We start from the raw sequence: 8,800 nt of genomic DNA, 5'->3' as shown, positions 1-8,800 counted from the left end.
TGTAAGGGCTCTTTGTTAGGCTCTTTAAGGGTGTGAACTCAGCTTTCTGTGCCCTCCCAGTTCTCCCAGACCTGTGCCTACTTATTTTTTTTAAAAGATTTTATTTACTCATTTGAGAGCAAGAGAGACCTTGAGCGGGGGGAGGGGCAAAGGGAGAGGGAGAAGCAGATTCCCTGCTGAGCAGGGAGCCTGATGTGGGGCTCAGTCCCAGCACACTAGGATCACGACCTGAGCTGAAGGCAGACACTTAACTGACTGAGCCACCCAGGTGCCCTGAGCCTGCTTAATTTTAAAAGTTCCAGGCGTTAAGTCCTGCTGGTTGTAAAAACTTATGGAATTTGGCTTGTCTGGTGTTTAAAGCCAAATGCTATAGGGACTCATCTACCCTGTGTAGCCTTTCCAATGTAATATTTGTTTTTTTTACCTCTTTGTGTCTGTGACTCCCTTCCTCCTACAGACAAAGATCCATTTAGGTCCCTACTGCATATCTGGCCTTCCTCTTTGATGTGGCTGCTTCTGTACATTTAGTTGTAGAGTTTGTTCTGCTAGTTTTCTGGGTTATTTACACTGATGTGTTACTCTTACTCCACCATTTCCCCAAAAGCCCTCTGTATTATATACTTATTAAAACTACTTCTTTTTAAACAATGCTATGTTGGTTTAATAGCATTTAATTGTTAAAATATAGATCATGTAAGAAAGGTAAATTTATAATATGATGGATTTTTTTCCTTTTTTTCACTAATTTCTTTGTCAGATGAATCTTTTGGTCTTATGTCTTAACTGATAAGCACTGTTCTAAATTCTTGGGATTAATTGGTAATTGACCACTTGTTTATATCTACATGTTGGAGAATTCTGCTTGGTTAGTTACCTAAGAATAAAACTACATTTAGGAGTCCAGTGGTAAATCATTAGTGTCATTTATGATTTGGCGTGCATGTGATCATATTCTTACTTCAAAGATGATTTTTATACGGGAAAGTGGAAGATGATCCTGAATATCTTTAAAGGGTAGAAAACATTGGGAGAGGTAGGTGGCTACAACTGAAGACAGGCTTGATATCCTTTGTAATATTTTTTAGGACTCACTGTGTACTAGAATGTTGAGTTTTGATTTAGTCTGCCATTAAGCCATTTGGTATCAAAATGACTCAAAAGTTCTGAATTTTAGGAAGAATATTTTTAAGTATAGTTTTGATTATTTTTAATTCTGTTTAGTGTCTCTGCATAACTTAATCTGCATCTGCTATGTTAATGTTTTGAATAATCAGTATATTGCATTTCTGATTAAATATTTAGCGCTGGTTTATGTTTAACAGCATTGTAACCAGGTTTCTTATCCTTCATGCTTTTATTTATTTATTTATTTTTTGCTTTCAACATTCTTTATTACGGATTTTTCTTCAGAAACTTTTTGGAAATACTTTTAAGGTTAAAAACGGATTTTTAAAAAATTTAATTTTTATTTTGGAAAATTAAGGACATATATAAAGGTAAATAGAATATCATACTGTATATCCATGTACCATCACCCAGTTTCAACAATTACCAGTTCATGCCAATATTATTTTGCTTTTACCCTCATTGACTTCCTCTGCTGTATTATCTGGAGACAAAAGCTAGATATAATATAGTTTCATCCATAAATATTTCCTCCAATAGTGATTAAGTAAAATCGTGATAAAGTCATAAATTTAAAAATCATTTAAAAATCATGAAGTCATAAATTTGAATTTATTTAATGTCTTTAATCAGTTCAGTAAACGTCTTTATTGATGCTTAAATTTTCCTGTTTTTACTAGTAGGTGGTTCTTTTTGAGTTAGTTTCTAAGCTCTTTTGGTTAGCAGCCCCCTCCCCCACTTTTTTTTGAGTCTTTGATAGTTTCCTTGCTGTCTTTTGTGGCAAAATGTCCCAGACGCATCTTGTACATTTCCTACTTCCAACTTTGGGTCAATCTTTCTTATAATGAGTTCTCATTCTTAGTAATAGAAAATGGAATTTGAAGACAAGAATCTGGGTATAAAGGCTGCTCATTGTTACTAGTTAAATTTTTGTCCTTTTCAGTAGACAAAGCTAGATTTTTGTTTAAAAGATAAATATATCCCATGGTCACACATGTATTCCCAGTTCAAAATCAGGATGCAAGTTTAAAAAAATTTTTTTTATTAAGTTCGATTAGCCAACATATAGTACCTCATTAGTTTTTGATGTAGTATTCAATGACTTATTAGTTGCTTATAACACCCAGTGCTCATCAGATCACGTGAGGATGCAAGTTTTTAATTTAACAAATCTTCTCTGTAATGTTGTATCTACTTTCTTCATGTTGACTATTCTGATTCTTCTTCTTTTTTCTTTTTTTAAAGAGAGGGAGTGGGGAGAGGCGGAGGGAGAGGTAGACAGAGAATTCCAAGCAGGCTCCATGCCCAGCACTGAGCCTGATGTGGGGCTTCATCTCACAACTCTGAAATCATGACCTGAGTTGAAATCAAGAATCGAACACTTAACTGACTGAGCCACCCAGGTGCCCCATGACTATTCTGATTCTTAACATTGGGAATAATAGAATTCATATATTAGTAATTAGTTTTCATTTGCCTTGTCCTTCAATATACACACCAATCTCATAAAAACAGCTACCAACAGTATGCCAACCACGTGATATTTAAGTACAGTGTATAACCTTTTTTTATAATTCAGTTTTTTTTCTGCCTTGCATACTTTTTTCCTTCCAAGTTTTAATTTAAACTCCAGTTAGTCAACGTACAGTGTAATATTAGTTTCTGTATTTCAATTAGTAACTCATAATCATCATCATTGTATTCATCATCTCTTTATGTATAAAAGGCAGAAGAGAATATAAAAAGAAGGTGAAATAGATGAATTATCTCAAAAACAAAGAGTGCCTCAGAAAGAAATAATAAATCAGAGCAGTCTGTTGTCTCTGAAAACTCATAAAGAATCAGACTAGATGAATTTAAAACACTGTAGCTCTTAGCAAAACATAGTAGGTATTAAAGAATTATTTATACAGTTTAAATTTTGTTATTCTCAGCTTTATTGAAATATAATTGACATATAACATTGTGTAAATTTAAGGTATATAATATGATGATTTGATACATATATCTGTTGCAAAGTACTTACTGCTATAAGGTTAGTTCACTTCAACACAGTTTTGATTTCTAATAAAAGCTGTGAATTGAATGACAGAGACAAAGCAGATATAATGTAGTTCAGAAAATAACTTTTTGATACTTATAAACTTTACTTTTTGCATTTTCTGTTTTTATAGTATTTATTTTATATGTTTATGTGTAAATGAATTATTGTATTTTTTTCATATGATGTGAAGCCATGATGTACAATATGAACTACTGAGTTAATGATAATTTTTTGGAAAGAGCCATCACCGAAAAATATAAAATGTCTGTAGGATAAAATAGCCATGTAAAATATTAATGCTTTCTTCTTTAGTATCCCAATGAAAATTTGAATTAATGAAGTCTTCACATTTAGCCTCTAAGGATTCTCCTTAATTTTTCTTGGTAGTAGTTATGTATAGCTTTGTGGTGTCAAACTGCTCTCCATAACTTCTGCTCATGATCTTGACAACTTTGTTATCTTGCTTCTTTCCCAGCACTCAGACTTTTGAACTGGCATGAAGCTCAGAGCTTCCAGTCTATCAATTTGAACACTAGGGAGGAGACATGGGAGGTTGAGGCAGAACTGGTGCTAGAATCTGGGGCTGCTGATCTGTATCAGCGGTATCTGAGGAACATCAGGAAAGACTCTTTGCTCCCTTTCTTTTCTGTATACTATCCAGGACTAAATGAAATGTAGAGATAAACACCAAAATTTAAATAGATGATGTAGTAGAAAAAGCATTAAATTCAGAGCAGTGCTACTTTCCAGCTGTGTGACTTGGGTAATTTACTTAGTCTCTCTAAGTCTTATTTAGATTTCACTCTATTACCCTGTAATATTTTCTTTACAGAACATACGCTATATGAAATAGTCTATTTTATTTTTTATTTTTTTAAAAGATTTTATTTGTTTATTTGACAGAGATAGAGACAGCCAGCGAGAGAGGGTACACAGCAGGGGAGTGGGAGAGGAAGAAGCAGGCTCATAGCGGAGGAGCCTGATGTGGGGCTCGATCCCACAACGCCGGGATCACGCCCTGAGCCGAAGGCAGACGCTTAACCGCTGTGCCACCCAGGTGCCCCGAAATAGTCTATTTTAAAAAGTATTTGTGGTGTGTCTTCCCTTTCTAAAATTCCGTGAGAACAGGAACCATTTCCTATCTCTACACTACTGACTCCTCAGGGCTTTGAATAGTCACTGGTACAGCATAAGTGCTCAATAAACATTTGGTGAATTATTGTTGATTTTTTGAGAAGATAAAATGAGGTAACAAATGTGAAAAGTTCAGCACCATGCCTACTACATAGTGAGTGCTGAATAAATATTTTAAAAAACCCACAAAATTCTGGAAGACAGAATTCAATTCTGATTCATCATAGCCCTGTAAATCTAGTTTATGACAACACAGTTACTAAATACGTTTACTAACAAATTTAAGAATGAATTGAATGAATACCTTGGTTGCTACTGGAGCTGATTTTATGGAATAAGGAATGATATATAAAAATATAGGAAGATGTTTCAATATTGATCCAAACATCTGATATTTTTCCTTTGTAACATTATGATCGGTAGGTTACTGTAAATAACAACAGTAATCTCTGTATAGTGAACATATTCCTCCGTGCATGATAGTGATTTTTCCATATAAATATTTCAGAAGTTTTTAAAAATTATAATCTGAACTGTGTAACTTCTGCTTGTTTACTGTTTATACTTATTAATTTTTTCTTTATGGGTTGCATTATTTAATGAGTTGAGTACAGCAAACTTATTTTGACTTAGCATATTATTCCTATTTTGATGTATCAGGGAAAGAAAGATAAAATGAGCATCTGTGGGTCTTAGTCCAAAATGGCAGCATAGAGATTCTGAACTCACCTCCCACAGACATACCAAATCTGCAGCTATATATGGGCATTTCTCTCAGAAAAGGTTGTGAAAACTAGATGAACTACTCTCCACAACAAGGGATAAAAGACCACATCAAGATGGGTCGGAGAGGCAGGTAGATATATGGTCTCACAAAAAACCCCACCCCTGGCTTGGTGATATAACAATAGGGAGGAATCTCATTAGACAGGGGCTTGTCCTGAGTGGTGAGGGGTTGGTGGCCCACATTGTGCACCATATCCCCTGGGATCTGCACTAGTGAGATGAGCTCCAAAATATCTGTTTTGGAAAACCACAGGGCTGATGTTTGGGGGTCCCAAACTGCTGTAGGAACCTGAGGTCCCACTCTTGGAGGGAATACATAGAAGAGATGGATAAATTCCTAGAAACTTACAATATTTCAAGATTGAATCAGGAGGAGATAAAAAATCTGAATAAGAATACCTGGGAGGCTCAGTGCGTTAAGCATCTGACTCTTGATTTTGGCTCAGGTCATGATATTAGGGTTGTGAGATTGAGCCCTGCATTGGGCCCCGTGCTGGGCATGGAGTCTGCTTAAGATTCTCTCTCGCCTTCTGCCCTACCCCCACTGTGTTCTTGCTCTCTCTCTCTCTCTCTCTCAAAAAAGAAACAAACAAAACAACAACAACAACAAACCCCACAACCTGAGTAGACCAATCGCTAGTAAGGAGGTCAAATCGATAATCAAAAACCTAACAAACGAAACCCCAGGAGTAGAGGGCTTTGCTGGTGAATTTGACCAAGCTTTCAAGGAAGATTTAATACTCATCCCCTGAAACTCTTCCAAAAAATTAAAGAGGAGGGAAAGTTTTCAGACTCATTTTACATAAGACCAGGACTACCCTAATACCAAAACCAGACAAGGACACCAAAAAAAGAAACAGGTCAATATCCTTGATGAACATAGATGCAAAAATCCTCAGCAAAATATTAGCAAACATTAAAAAGATCATACACCATGATTAAGTGGCATTTATACCAGGGATTCAAGGATGGCTCAACATTTGCAGATCAGTCAATGTGATAGACCACATTAACAAAAGGAATGATAAAAATCGTATCATCTCAATAGATGCAGAAAAAGCATTTGACAAAATTCATCATACATTTGTGGTAAAAACTTTCAATAAAGTGGGTATAGAGAAAATGTACCTCGACATAATAAAGGCTCTATATGACAAACCCATAGCTAACGTCTAACTCAATGGTGGAAAGCTAAAAGCTTTTCCTCTAAGATCAGAAGCAAGACAAGGAGCTCATTATCTCCATTTTTATTCAACACAGTATTGGAAGTTTTAGCCACAGCAATTAGGCACCCACACAAAAAAGGCATCCACGTTAGAAAGGAAGAAGTAAGACTATCACTATTTGCTGGTTACATATATATATATAAATATATATATAGGGTATAGAAAACCTATACTGAATTCAGTAAAGGTGTAGGATACAAAGCTAATATGCAAAAAAAAAAAAATCTGTTGTGTTTCTATACGCCAATAATGAGCTGTTAGAGAAATCAAGAAAACAACCCATTTACAATTGCATCAAAAAGAATAAAATGCCTAGGAATAAATTTAACCAAGGAAGTGAAAGACTTTATACTGAAAACCAAAAGGTATTGATGAAAGTAATGAAGAAGACACAAATAAATGAAAAGAAATTCCATGTTCATAGATGGAAGAATTAATGTTGTTAAAATGTCCATAATACCCAAAGATATCAGTACAATCCCTGTCAAAATTCCAATGGCATTTTTCACAAAAATAGGACAAATAATACTAAAATTTGTATAGAACCACAAAAATTCTTAAATAGCGAAAAAGCAATCTTAAGGAAAAAGAACAAAGCTGGAGGCATCATGCTCTTTGATTTCAAAGTATACTACAAGGATATAGTAATCAAAACAGGGGTATTGGTATAAAAACAGGTATATAGATCAGTGGAACATAACAGAGAGCCGAGAAATAAACCACATATGTATGGTTAATTAATTTATGACAAAGGTGGCAAGATTATACAATGAAGAAAGGACTATATCTTCCATAAATGGTATTGGGAAAACTAGACAGCTGCATGCAAAAGAATGAACCTGGATCACTTTCTTATACCATATACAAAAATAAAACTCAAAATGCATTCAAGACCTAAATGTGAGACCTGAAATTGTAAAATCCCTAGAAGAAAACATAGGCAATAATTTCTTTGACATTGGTCATAAAAACATTTTTCTACATATGTCTCCTTTGGCAAGGGAAATAAAAGCAAAATTAAAGTATTGGGACTACACTAAAATAAAAAGATTTTGCATAGTGAAGGAAACTATCAACAAAACAAAAATGTAATCTATTGAATAGAAGATATTTGCAAATGATATATCTGATAAAGGGTTGATACCCAAAATATATGAAGCACTTATACAACTCAACACCAAAAAAGGAAACAATCTAATTAAAAAATAGGTAGAGGACCTGAATAGGCATTTTTCCAGACAACATACAGAAGGCCAACAGACACATGAAAAGTTACTGAACATCATTATTCATCAGGGAGATGCAAATCAAAACCACAATGAGATATCACTTCACATCAATCAGAATTACTATTATAAGAATGACAAGAGGGGCGCCTAGGTGCTCAGTTGGTTAAGCGTCCGATTCTTGGTTTCCACTCAGTCATGATCTCAGGTTTGTGAGATCAAGCCCTGCTTTGGGCTCCACACTTAGCATGGAGTCTGCTTGAGATTACCTCTCTCCCTCTCCCTCTGCCCCTCCCACTTGTGTGCAGCCTCTCTCTCAAATAAATAAATAAAATCTTAAAAAAAAAGAGAAGAAGAAATAACATGTTGGCAAGGATGTAGAGAAAAGGAACCCTGGTATGCTCTTGGTGGGAATGTAAATTGGCACAGCTGCTCTGGAAAAGAACATGGAGCTTCCTCTATTAAAAATAGAGCTGCCATATGATCCAGCAATTCCACTACTGGGTATCTATCCAAAGAAAATGAAAACACTATTTCAAAAGATGTAAGCACCTCTGTGTTCATTGCAGCATTAATTAGAATAATCAACATATGAAAACCACCTGTGTCCATTGATGGTTTAATGGATATAGAAGATGTGGTATATATAGTATACAATGGGATAGTACTCAGCTGTAAAGAGGAATGAAATGTTGCCCTTTGCGACAACATGGATGGACCTGGGGAGTATTATGCTAATCAAAATAAATCAGACAGACAAAGTCAAATACCATGTGATTTCACAGCTCACAGCTGCAGAGCACAGATTAGTGGTTGCCAGAGGAGAGGGGATTTGGGGGTTATGAAATGGATGAAGGGGGTTAAGAAGTACAAACTTCCAGTTATAAAATAAGTCATGGGAATATAATGTACAACATGGGGAATATAGTCAATAGTAACGTATTGACTTTGTAAAGTGACAAATGGTATCTAGATTTATTGTGGTGACCCTTTCACAGTGTATACAAATGTTGAATAACTATGTTGTACACCTGAAACTAATTAATAATGTATGCCAATTATACTCCATTTGAAAAAATGGATACATAAAATCAGCATTTCTGGATCAAATATGCTACTATTTATGTAGTCCCTCTCATTCTCTTTATGGAAAATACTTCAGTTGATCTAGAAGCTCCACTTCAAAGTGTGGTGAATATTGACATCTGTTAGTGGAAGAAGTATCAGGAGGTTCTCTCAGTTTATTCAGTTGTCAGATG

This window comes from Ailuropoda melanoleuca, chromosome 19 (assembly GCF_002007445.2).
Source record: "Ailuropoda melanoleuca isolate Jingjing chromosome 19, ASM200744v2, whole genome shotgun sequence".
NCBI classification, from domain to species: domain Eukaryota; kingdom Metazoa; phylum Chordata; class Mammalia; order Carnivora; family Ursidae; genus Ailuropoda; species Ailuropoda melanoleuca.
This window is presented reverse-complemented; position numbering follows the sequence as displayed.